The sequence below is a fragment of the Eretmochelys imbricata genome, chromosome 4 (assembly GCF_965152235.1).
Source record: "Eretmochelys imbricata isolate rEreImb1 chromosome 4, rEreImb1.hap1, whole genome shotgun sequence".
NCBI classification, from domain to species: domain Eukaryota; kingdom Metazoa; phylum Chordata; order Testudines; family Cheloniidae; genus Eretmochelys; species Eretmochelys imbricata.
This window is the reverse complement of record NC_135575.1, coordinates 84,080,012-84,092,985: the sequence shown is the minus strand read 5'-3', so window position 1 is coordinate 84,092,985 and position 12,974 is coordinate 84,080,012.

The following is a 12,974-nucleotide window of genomic DNA, read 5'->3' as shown; positions in this document are numbered from 1 at the left end:
TGTGAAACTTTGGCATGAACTAAACACACTTTATGTATATAGATCAAATCCACCCGCTGGAAATCATTTTGACATCTTGGTGTAAAAAAGAGTTCTGTACTTGGTGAGTCTTTGCTGAGTCTGAATAGTGTTGCATTTCATAGCCTGTTTTCATGGAACCACCATTAATTCAGTTCCAAGCGAATAGAAAGGAAGGAAGACAAAAGGAAGAAAGGAGAGTAGCAAAATACGGACACTGGACTTCAGAAAAGCAGGCTTAGACTCTCTTAGAGAACTGATGGGCAGGATCCCCTGGGAGGCTAATCTGGGGGGGGCAAGGAGTCCAGGAGAGCTGGCTGTATTTTGAAGAAGCCATATTGAGGGCGCAGGAACAAACCATCCCGATGTGCAGAAAGAATAGCAAATATGGCAGGTGACCAGCTTGGCTTAACAGTGAAAACTTCGGTGAGCTTAAACTCAAAAAGGAAGCTTACAAGAAGTGGAAACTTGGACAGATGACCAGGGAGGAGTATAAAAATATTGCTGGAGCATGCAGTGGTATAATCAGGAAAGCCAAAGTACAATTAGAGTTGCAGCCAGCAAGGGATGTGAAGGGTAAAAAGACGGATTTCTACAGGTATGTTAGCAAGAAGAAGGTGGTCAAGGAAAGTGTGGGACCCTTACTGAATGGGGGAAGCAACACAGTGACAGATGATGTGGAAAAAGCTGAAGTACTCAATGTTTTTTTTGCCTCGGTCTTCACAGACAAGGTCAGATCCCAGACTGCTGAACTGGGCAAGACAATGTGGGGAGGAGGTGAGCGAAAGAACAGGTTAAGGACTATTTAGAAAAGCTGGACATGCACAAGTCCATGGGTCCAGATCTAATGCATCCAAGGGTGCTGAGGGAGTTGGCTGATGTGATTGCAGAGCCATTGGCCATTGTCTTTGAAAATTCATGGTGATCAGGGGAGGTCCCGGACGATTGGAAAAAAGCAAATATAGTGCCCATATTTAATAAAGGGAAAAGAGAACCTGGGGAACTTCAGTCCTGGAAAAATCATGGAGCAGGTCCTCAAGGAATCCATTTTGAAGCACTTAAAGGAGAGGAAGGTGATGAGGAACAGTCAACATGTATTCACCAAGGGCAAGTCATGCCTGACCAACCTGATTGCCTTCTATGATGAGAAAAGTGGCTCTGTGGATATGGGGAAAGCAGTGGATGTGATATATCTTGACTTAAGGAAAGCTTTTGACACGGTCTCCCACAGTATTCTTGCCAGCAAGTTAAAGAAGTATGGATTGGATGAATGGACTAGAACGTGGATAGAAAGCTGGCTAGATTGTTGGGCTCAACGGGTAGTGATCAACAGCTCTATGTCTAGTTGGCAGCTGGTATCAAGTGTAGTGCCCAGGGGTTGGTCCTGGGGCCGGTTTTGTTCAACATCTTTATTAATGATCTGGATGATGGGATTAATTGCACCTTCAGCAAGTTCGCAGATAATCTTAAACTGGGGGGAGAGGTAGATATGCTGGAGGGTAGGGATAGGGTCCAGAGTGACCTAGACAAATTGGAGGATTGAGCCAAAATAAATCTGATGAGGTTCAACAAGGTCAAGTGCAGAGTCCTGCACTTAGGAAGGAAGAATCTCATGCACCGCTACAGGCTGGGGATCGAGTGGTTAAGCAGCAGTCCTGCAGAAAAGGACCTGGGGATTATAGTGGACGATAAGCTGGATATGAGTCAACAGTGTACTCTTGTTGCCAAGAAGGCCAGTGGCATATTGGGCTGTATTAGTAGGAGCATTGCCAGCAGATCGAGGGAAGTGATTATTCCCCTCTATTCGGCATTGCTGAGGAGTATTGCATCCAGTTTTGGTCCCCCCACTGTAGACAGGGTGTGGACAAATTGCAGAGAGTCCAACGGGGGGCAACGAAAATGATTATGGGGCACATGACTTACGAGGAGAGGCTGGGGGAACTGGGGTTATTTAGTCTGTGGAAGAGAAGAGAGAGGGGGGATTTGATAGCAGCCTTCAACTACCTGAAGGGAGGTTCCAAAGAGGATGGATCTAGGCTGTTCTCAGTGGTGGCAGATGACAGAAGAAGTAGTAGTGGTCTCAAGTTGCAATGGGGGAGTTCTAGGTTGGATATTAGGAAACACTATTTCACTAGGAGGGTAGTGAAGCACTGGAATGGGTTGCCTAGGGAGTTGGTGGAATCTCCATCCTTCTAGGTTTTTAAGACCCGGCTTGACAAAGCCCTGACTGGGACGATTTAGTTGGTGTTGGTCCTGATTGACCAGGGGATTGGACTAGATGACCTCATGAGGTCTCTTCCAGCCCTAATATTCTATGATTCTATGACTACTTTAAAATGCTGTCTCCTGTAGCAGCATGAAAACACTCCAAGAATTGGATGCTTTCAAGAATAATTTGTGACTGTTGTGTAAGCCTAAAGTTACAATCAAAGACAGTTTATCAACACTGAAGAAAATAGATTGGACTTGCTTTAATCTTTAAATGGTTTACTGAGAATTCTCAGATACTAATTTGCTGATACAGCAGTTTTAGCATAAATAGGATGGCATGAAATTTTATTAGTCATCCCAGTATTATCCCTTAGCTTCTAGGGTGGTCCATTTCTGTAACATATGCCTGTTCCTTCCCTTAATGTATAGCAAAAGGAAATTGGCTTTTAAATAGTATTAGCAGTGTTAAAGTGTCTTATTTGAGTGAGGAATCAGTATGATCATCTTATGAGGCATCATTAAAAATAACATTGAATTTCTACATTAGTACAAAGTACATTCTGCATGGGCATCAGTACAGGAGAATAAATTGCTAGAGGTTTCAGCCTCAGAGGTGCTGTTCACTCAATCCCTGTTGACTTCAGTGGGAGTTCAGGATATTCAGCCCCACCCAGTCTAAGTCATTTTATTTATTATTTATTAATTACAGTAGCACCTCGAAGCCCACCTGAGATTGGGGTCTCATTTAATATGGTAGTACATTGTAACCAATGTGCCATTCTAATCATACACACCATCGTTCTTTAAAGTGGGCGGTCGAGGGACAGCATATGGTAAAAATAGTGGGGAAACTTGTAACAAACCATTAGTTTTGTATTAAATATGAAAAATTCCAATTTTCTTTTTTCCTAACCCTGTATTTGCTGTAGAAACAGGGAGGGAGGAAGAAAGGATGATTTAAACCACTCTTGAACTCCAACTCTTGGCCCCAGTAGTGTAAATTAGGGCAGCCTCTAGATGTAATAAGGTAGCTGAGAATAGCCAGAGTGCAGTTTGTTCTGGACATGTCCCCTCCTGCACCTCAAATACACGAAGCTGAGAGGGAAATGAAGAGCCATTTCAGCAGCAGTGTGCTGGCTGGGCCACCCTTTTGTATCAGAGGTGTTCCCTGGGGAGCCTTTCTGCAACTCTCTGCCTCCACCCACTTTATTACGCCTTTATGCCGGTGTAGCATCCTGAATGGGCCAGACAGAAGAGAGACTCTAGCCTCTGAACCATTGAATAACATTAGAGTTGTGACACAAACTGTCTGTAGTGGGGAAATTCAGTTCAGGCTTGTACTTATCTCAGATCAGCATGATAAACACCGGCACAACATCAGGAGTTAAGGGCAAAGTGTTGGATTTAATTTAGGATGTCCTTTCTCCTCTTTGGTTGTTAAAAGAAAAGGAGTACTTGTGGCATCTTAGAGACTAACCAATTTATTTGAGCATAAGCTTGTTTAAGCATAAGGTTGTTGTTTGCTTGTTTGATATTTGTTTGTTTGCTTGTTTATATTTGTTCTCTTGGTGGTTTGTTTTTAAATGTCATAAAGTGTAAGAATTCACAAGCCCAAGAGAATCAAACTGTTCCTGCTTCCTGGATTAATGTATTTATAATTTGTTTCTATGCATATTATTATCCTTTAAGGAACAGCCAGGTGCATTTGGAAACCTTCCTGTGTTAGGGCCTGATCTTGAATCTATTAAAGGCAATGGGAATTTTGCCATTGATTTCCATGGGAGCAGGAACAGGTCCTAAGTCAATAGTTAGTACTGCAGCAACCAATGGTGAAAATCACAATGTCAGTAAAAATATCCATATTAAATTATAAATAAAGCTACACTTCTAGCACATTAATACTGGGGAAAAGAGTTAATAACTTTTGGCTGTTAAAAAAATGTTCCTAGTCTTTTTTATGTATATCTGTCTATAGGTTTTATTTGATGCTTTTCCATAAACAGATTTTTTATTTTACACATTTCTTTAAGTGACCTGCTCTTTAGTTGATACTCTGGAGACCAAAAGTCAATTGCATTGGCAAGATATTTGCAAATGTTTATAGATGAGATACTAAATCTTTGAAAATAGAGTAGGTTATAATGGAAGTGTTGGCTCAACTTTAACTTTAGAGGCAGGCACAAGTGGTGCCAGTTTAACTAAAGCCTGTGTTTAAAATAGGGCTATCCTTGTTATGACATTGATTCACCGGTGTCTCCTCTTCTCCCACCCCCCAAAAACACTGATGACATTTTGTACCACATACCATTGCGTTGTGACAAATTAATAGATCATTTTGTTTTCTGCAGGAAAACTGAAGACTTTTATAACAAAACCTCCAGTGTCAAAATGAATACAGGTATGCTGTTTCTGTGAGATTTTTCTTTACTTTTCTATCTTCTATATATATATCTTTTAGCAAACTAGGGGCCAACTTATTAAATGTTCATGCACAAATTACACTAAACTGATATTGAAATTAAACTAAATAGTATGTTTGTATATGTATATTTATATGTGCCACATACATATATAAACATGTATGTATATTTTATATGTGTATATATATGAAATATGCATGTTTATATGTATATAAATATATATAAAATTGTACAATGCATATATATGTTCTGCAGCACAACGGCATACATAACAGTCAAGGGAAAATAGCATCCCTTTATCTTTGGAAAAGAGTACTATAATGCTTCCTTTTCTGTAAATATCCTATTATCATGGTATATTATTAGGTGAGTTTATATATAAAAAGAGGTTGCTATTTAATAAATTAGTGGCTATACTGGATCACAAATTGAATATGAGCCAACAATGTGATGCAGTTTTAAAATAGGCTGGGGTGTATTAACAGGAGACGTGTAAGACACAGGAAGTAATTGTTCTGCTCTACTTGGCATTGGTGAGGCCTCCGCTGAAGTTGTGTGTCCAGTTTTTGGGCACCACACTTTTAGAAAGATGTGGACGAATTGGAGAGAATCCAGAGGACAGCAACAAAAATTATAAAAGTTTTTTTAAATAATATGGTCTGTGAGGAAAGGTTAAAAAAAGGCATGTTTAGTCTTGAGAAAACAGGACTGTGCGAGGGACCTGGTAACAGTCTTCAGATATGTTATGGGCTGTTATAAAGATGGCAGTGATCAGTTATTCTCCACGTCCACTGAAGGCAGGACAATAAGTAAGCAAAATTAATCTTCAGCAAGGGAGATCTAGGTTAGTTTTCCGGAAAAACTATCTATAAGGATAAATAAGTACTGTTGTAAAATCTCTCTCATTGAAGGATTTTAAGAATAGGTTAAAGAAACACGTGTCAGGGACTGTCTAGCCTAGTGGTGGGCAACCTGCGGTCCGTGGGTGCACGCACCCCAGCAGGGTAATCCGCTGGCAGACCGCGAGACAGTTTGTTTACATTGACCGTCCACAGGCACAGCCACCCACAGCTCCCAGTGGCCGCGGTTCACCATTCCCGGCCAATGTGGGAAGTGGCGCAGGCTGTAGGGATGTGGATTACCCTGAAAGGCCGCAGGTTGCCCACCACTGGTCTAGTCTCCACACAGTGGGATGGATACTAGATGATCTCTCGAGGTCTTTTCCAATCCTATATTTCTATGATTCTAATTACATTATCTTTCAGACTGCTGTGACAGAAATGTAAAATCTGGTCTTAACCAAAACACAAATTGTAGAATGTTTGTTTGCTTTATGGCCTATTACAAAGTACAAATTAAAACTGTAGCTTGATCCTACAGTATTGAAGTCAATGGGAGTTATGCCACTGACTTTAAATAGGGTCTGGATTGACCTGTGCAGTAGACAAGTAAAATCCTGGCCCCACTGAAGTCAATGGCAAAATTTATAGTTACTTCAATGGGGCCATGATTTCACCCAATGTGTACATAAATAACTAATACCACAACCTCAGGTTTACTCTGAGCTATTATAGTAGAGATAGTGGATTCTCTGAACACAATAATAAGCAGCATGAGCAAATCAGCTCAAGTAACTTTTTATTCATCTGAAGCTTGTATTGTTTTGTATTCAGTAACTGGTGGGTCACACAAGAGTTTAATAAGGAAGACACTATTTATTGTAATAATATTCAGAATTTTTCTCTGCCCAGTTTTATACTTGTTTATTTGTGAGAGCTGAAGTTACAGTATACATTTTTATCCATATATTTATATTTTTTGAAATTAGGGTAGTTATGAAGTACTCCTTAGCTGATGGAATTATGATGTGAGAGGTAACTCAGCTAATCATTATCACACATATGATTACAATTCAATTGTATATTGCAGTCTCATGGGTTCAAATCTAGTAAATACTATTTTGTACATGTCTCTCCTTTTAAAATGTCACATTTCATTGCTCTAATATCACAAATGTGAATTACAGCCTCCTCGTGACATCATAGCTGACATATGGGTTAATTGTTCTAACTTCCAGTGAGGTTTTTGCTACAGGTTTCAATGTAGTTGAATTCCTTTTGTTGTGGCCTTTAATTCTAATGCCTCCAGAGAAGACTTTGATAACTACCTACTGAAACCCCCTAGGATTGCCTAAACAAACATGTCATCATGAACTTACACTGAACTTACACCTATTGCACATTTACAAGTCCAGGAGCACATCACTTACTTGTGAACATCTATAGCAATTGTCCACAATTACCAGTTCCACTAAAAGAAGAAATTACCCAGTGTGACGGGTCAGCTGTCCCTCACTGGCTGGCAAAGGATTAATAGCAGCCCTTAGAGTGTCTGTGCAGAACCCAGCCAACCAGACAAAGGCTTAGAAGCAGCCAATCAGGGCCAGGCTGGGCCCTATAAGAAGGGCTGCAGGGCAGAGAGGAGCTGAGGGAAAAGGACTGGTTGCCTGTAGAGAGAAGTACCTGGGACAGAGCAGTGCTGGGCAGGGTCAGGGGAGCAAGCGGAGCTCCAACTGGCTCTCAGACTGAGGCCTTGATACAGGGGGTGAGTAGGTGCTGGGGCTACAGGGAAGTGGCCCAGGGAAAGCAGGTAATGGCAGAGAGGGGAAGGAGAGGCAGTGAGCGGCTGCCAGCTATAGGGTCCCTGGGTTGGGGCCCAGAGTAGCGGGCAGGCCTGGCCCTCCACCTTTGCCTCACTGGCCGCTGAGGGAAGTGGCCAGCCAAAGGACTACAGTTTTCCCCTGAGCGAGGGGCTGAACTAGGGGCTGCAGTTCGCCACTGCTGCGAGAGGCCAGGTGAAAGACTGCCGGTTCCCCCGGGAAGGGAGGAGACAACGGAGCTGAGGAACAGCCGGAGGGCTGTGCCCTGAAGAGGACACTGCGGTCCAGGAGTGACGCAGGTCCCCACAGACAGCAGAGATGGTGGAGAAGCAGTGATGGAGAGTGAGACTCCACAAGAGGTGAGCACCCTGCTGATGGACAGAACTAATTCCTGGAGCAACCAGAAGGAGGTGCTACGGTGGTGAGCACGACCCATTACACCCAAATAAAGTAATATTTCAAATGTAGTTCTATTGATGTAGTCTGCAACCCCATGCAAAAACCAAGATAGATTAAGCATAAGTATTGAGAGTTATTCCTGGCGTAGCACCAGGAGTAGAAAACTGAGACGGCACTTTCACTAAACATGAGAGCGGTTGAGATAAGCGATACTCAGCATAGTGTACTTGGTTACATAGAGCTTCCCGACCCTCCTACACATGGCACCTTGAGTGCTGTTAAATTAAAATAATAGTGCAGCGACCATCTTGGATCTGTGGATTTACTAATGCTTCATAGCAGGAGTCTGTGCATGTACACAGCTGTAGGTATTAGGTACTACAGAATTGTCACCAGTGTCTAGTAAAAACTGGGTCATTCCACAAACTACTGGTCTACTTGAAGAATAAATGGGTCCCCTGTAGCTCTGGTGAATCCTGTAAAGTCATTAGATGGGCAAATTAAGCTTAAAAAAAGAAAAAGTAGAATCTTCCAGTCCAGTGTCCCCTGTGGATGTAGACTTGGCAGGCCATCTCAGCCAGAAGCTATATTAGTCTGCAAAGTGTGTGTTCAGTTTTCACTTTCTAATGGATGGAAGGGTTGGTTTGTTTGTTTATGTTTTTTGTATTTGATACTAATTGTTTATCAAATGCTAGACAAGCAACTTCCCCAATTTAACAGCTAAAGGCAACAAAAACATTTTTGTAAAAAGCAAAGAAATAAACAAGTTGTAGGGGGAGATTTTCAAAGGCACAAAGGGGAGTTACACACACAATTCTCATTGGTTTTCAAAGTCCTCCATAATGTATAGAGAGAAAAATATCTACATCTGTGCCACCACTTGTGTTAGCTGCCCCACTTCTGGGGCTAGCAGTTGGTGCAATTCACTTAGACTCAGTCTCGCTAACCACTCTCACAGATCCCCAAGTGCATATCTGAGTTCCTTATAGGACAAGATAGCATTCCACCCTTAACCTCCAATCATATGCTCCTTGTGACCACTCTTGCACCTCTCCATGATGGATTTATTACAGGTTTACAAAACCTGAGAAGCTAGTATAAATGAAATGGTCCTAAACCAACTCCTGCTCACAAGGCATAAAAGAAACTTACAGTTCTCTCCCATGAACTGTCCTCCTCTCACCCCTTGTTTTATCATCCTTTTAAACCCACTTTCAGATTCACATCCTTACACACAATTGTTTTACCTGTTTTATCTACCTACTGCTTCTAGATTATTTATAAGTGATCGCTCACTATGTTATCTAGGGGGATAAATACTTATCTGTGTTCATTAGATTGCAATCTTCCCAGTGCAAGGACATAATTTTATATTGTGCCTATTAAGTCAGGTGCAGACCTATGGCACTATATTGATAATAATAGGATTGTGATAGACTCTGAAAATTGGAAACAATATAGGATCGAGATCTATATAGGCGAAACAAAAGATATTTAAAAATAATTGCATACAAAATTGCATGCAGTGTTATTTTTAATTTATTTGTTTTGTCATACTGGACTAAAAAGAAGTTAAGTAGCGTTCAGAGTTCACATGAAATCTGCGGAAGAGAGAATTCTTCCTAGATGGAAGTAATTGCATTGTTACTTCACCTGTATTTAAGACAAATAAATAGTTGTGTTTTTTTAAATTCACAAGTACTCAGTAACTTCTCAAAATGCTTACCAACTGCTTAACACGTAGGGTGGGATTATTCAAAGTGTTCAGCATTGATAACAATCCCACTGACTTCAACAGGAACTGAGTTAAGGCACCACTGAATGCCCTAGAAAATCCCACCCATCATTATAATAATGGCCAAGCACGTCAGAATGTGTGACTATAGGCTATGAGAAACTGAGCGAGTATTTTCTCTCTTTTTACGTTCTGTGAAGACTGGAACAAAATAGCTGCAAGAGAGAGATCCTGGATATGTTGCCTCAGAACAAGGTTTTCATATGGGCAACACTCTCTTCTGATTATGGCATATCTGTGTAAAGCTGAGAACATCTCCATGTTCCCCAGAGTAGTGTGCTAATAGAATGTGTGCTTTCTTAGAATGTGTACCACACTAAGCAGGAGCGATCAGAAGAATATTAATGATAACTTAAAATGTATGAAGTGCTTTTCATCTAAAGATCTTTAAGCGCTTTAAAAATGTGGATAAGCGTCTTTATCCTCATACTAGAGAGATGAGGTGAGTGAGGTAATATCTTTTATTGGACCAGCTTCTGTTGGTGAGAGAGACAAGCTTTAGAACCACACACAATTGTTCTTCAGATCTGCAAAAGGAACTCCCAGTGTCGCAGCAAAATGCAAGATGGAACAGGTTGTTTAGCATAAGTAGTTAGCACACATTTTAAGGGGCCATTCAAAGGAGAGTGGCCTGTTAACACCTCTCCAGTCATAGGACAAAAAGAGGGGGATAGTGTGTCACAGATTGTTGTAATAAGCCATAAATTCAGTGTCTCTTTTCAGTCCATGACTTTTGTTGCCTAGCAGAGTAATGAATTTAAGCTCCCAGGCTTATCCTTTGAAAGTGTTGTGAAGGTTTCCTTTGAGGATGAGGACTGAGAAGTCAGATATAGAGTAATCGCTTTGTGAAAAGTGTTCACCAACAGGCAATAGGGTGTTTCGGTCTTTTATCATTTTCTATGTGAGTTCATTCAAGAGCATAGTGATTGTCTGGTTTCACCCACATAGTTGTTATTGGGGCATGTAGTGCACTGGATGAGGTACACCACATGTTGTGATAGGTATGTGTAGGACCCATGGATGTTGAAAGGTGTGTTGTAGGTAGAGTTGCCAGGTTTTCAACTGGAGCACCTGGTTGAAAAGGGACCCTGGTGCCTCCGGGTAGCACCACTGACCAGGCCGTTAAAAGTCCATTTGCGGCGCAGGGGGGCTGACAGGCTTCCCTGCCCAGCTCTGCGTGGCTCCCAGAAGCAGCGACATGTCTCTCCAGCCAATGGGAGCTGCGGGGCAGCGCCTGTGGGAAGGGGCAGTGCGGAGAGCCTCCCTGGCCGCCCATCCACCTAGGAGCCAGAGGGACAGGTCGCCGCTTCCAGGAGCTGCCTGAGGTAAGTGCTGCCCAGAGCCTGCACCCCTCACCCCCTCTTGCACCCAAACTCCCTACTGGAGCCCCCACTCCCTCCCGTACCCCAACCCCCGCCTCAGCCCAGAGTCCCTCCCACATTTTGAACCCCTCAGCCCAACACCCCAGCCTGGAGTCCCCTCCTGCACGCCGTAACCCCTCATCCTCGGCCCCACCTCAAGCTGAAGCCCTCACCCCCTCCCACACCCCAACCCGCTGTACCAACCCGGTGAAAATGAGCTAGTGAGTGAGGGTGGGGCGAGTGAGCGATGGAGGGAGGGAGGGTGATGTGAGTGGGGACGGGGCCTCAGGGAAGGGGTTGGGCAGGGGGCAGGGCAAAGGTGTTCAGTTTTCTGCAATTAGAAAGTTAGTAACTCTAGTTGTGGGGCGTGCTGATCATTGTAGCAATGGAAATATGTCTGCAGGTTTTGGATCTGTTGTTCCGACAGGGTCTGCTGATGCTTTGAGTTGGTGTGTCCTGCTCTGAGGGGAGCTTGCTTCTAACGATGAACGTGGAGAAGTTGAGGGATTGTTTGAAGGCCTGACGTGGGCGTTCAGGAAAGATTTCTTTCAGCTTGGGGTGAAATCTTACCCTAAGAAAGCAAAGACTGAACCGCTGTGGATTTACAGAGTGAATAAACATACATATCACATATTTCATAGCAGTATGCAAATGTTAATATTGTCTTTTGGCACAGATGGATAATGAATGGTCTAAGTTAATTTGCAAAAACAAATCCTTGGTGTCCACCCATAAATATTTTAGTCAGGAGTTTCACAGAGATAATATGTGTGGTAAATGCATCTAATTTTAAAATGATTGAACGAGTCAACTGCTAGCAAATGAAGCACATAAAAAGCAGCCAAGGAAAGAGACTACACAATTCTGGAAGGCTGCAAAACGTAGGTGCATTAACTTTATTAATGCAAGTCATCCCATGATGTACCTCCTAGCAATTTATCCAATTTGTTTGGGAGACAAGAACAGAAATACTTGGTCCCTGTAGAGTCTCTGACTCGGTCATAAAGTCACTTTTGGTTAAATGAAGGAAATTATATTATCTTGATCCTCTAAGTCAGCCCTCTTCTACAGAACTTAATAATAATTATTTCACTAGGCACTGTACAGAGTAATAGACAGTGTCTACCCCAAAAAGCTCAAGATCTAAATAGACAAGAAAAACCAAGGGGAGGGGAAAGGGATGCAACATACTCGTAGAGTAAACAGAGTGATGGCTGGCAAATGTCATGTTAGGGCCACTATTTTGGGGAGAGAAGGTTGGTGGGACTTGGGTTTCTTTTCTTTTTAATTCTTTGGGTAGATGATTAGTAAGGGAGGATTAGCTAAACAGAAAAGCAAAGGAAAGGAGGGAGGTTTAAGAAGGGGAGAAGAGGGAGGGAGGGAAGGAAGGAAGAAGGGGAGCACTCAGGGCAGGTACAGTAAGACTGAGATGAAGAGACTGTGGGTGAGGGGCTGGAACAGTCAATGTCCAGAGCAAAAACTGTTGAAAACAGTCTGATAATATCATCAATATCCAACAGTTCCTTCTACAGAACCTGCTGCCACTGCTTCTGTGTCTGCTCCTGCCAGCCATTGTTTCTCTGGCCCTCAGTGGCTGGCTTCTGCCTAGAATTTCTTTCTTTCCACAGCCCGTATGACTCAGGAAAGGGGGATGCAACATGAGTCCTAGTGTTCCCAGAGGAAAGTGAGGGCCATCCTTGCACAGATCTAGACAAGGGAGATAGCCGCCAGCTATCTTTCATTCTCCTTTCCCCCTTCCCCAAAGTTGTAATACCTATTGAAGCTGGTTATTCGTCTGCTCCTCTTTCAATGAGAGTGGCATGTTCAGAGGGCTTGCAAGAGTCTATGATAGCATCTCATCAAAATATAGCTCCTGATCAAAGCTAAGCATGCTATTCAGCGAACAGGTTATTCAGTTATGAATTACTAATGTTTATGCTGCGTTAGTGTCTAGAAGCCTAATCAGAATCAGGGCCCCATTATGTAGGCATTGTAGAAACACATGAGAAGACATGATTGCTACACCTAACGGATTTATAAGAAAACAAGAGACATGAAGGATTGAGGAGATGGAAATTTTATATATAAACAAAATATATGTGGGTATAATT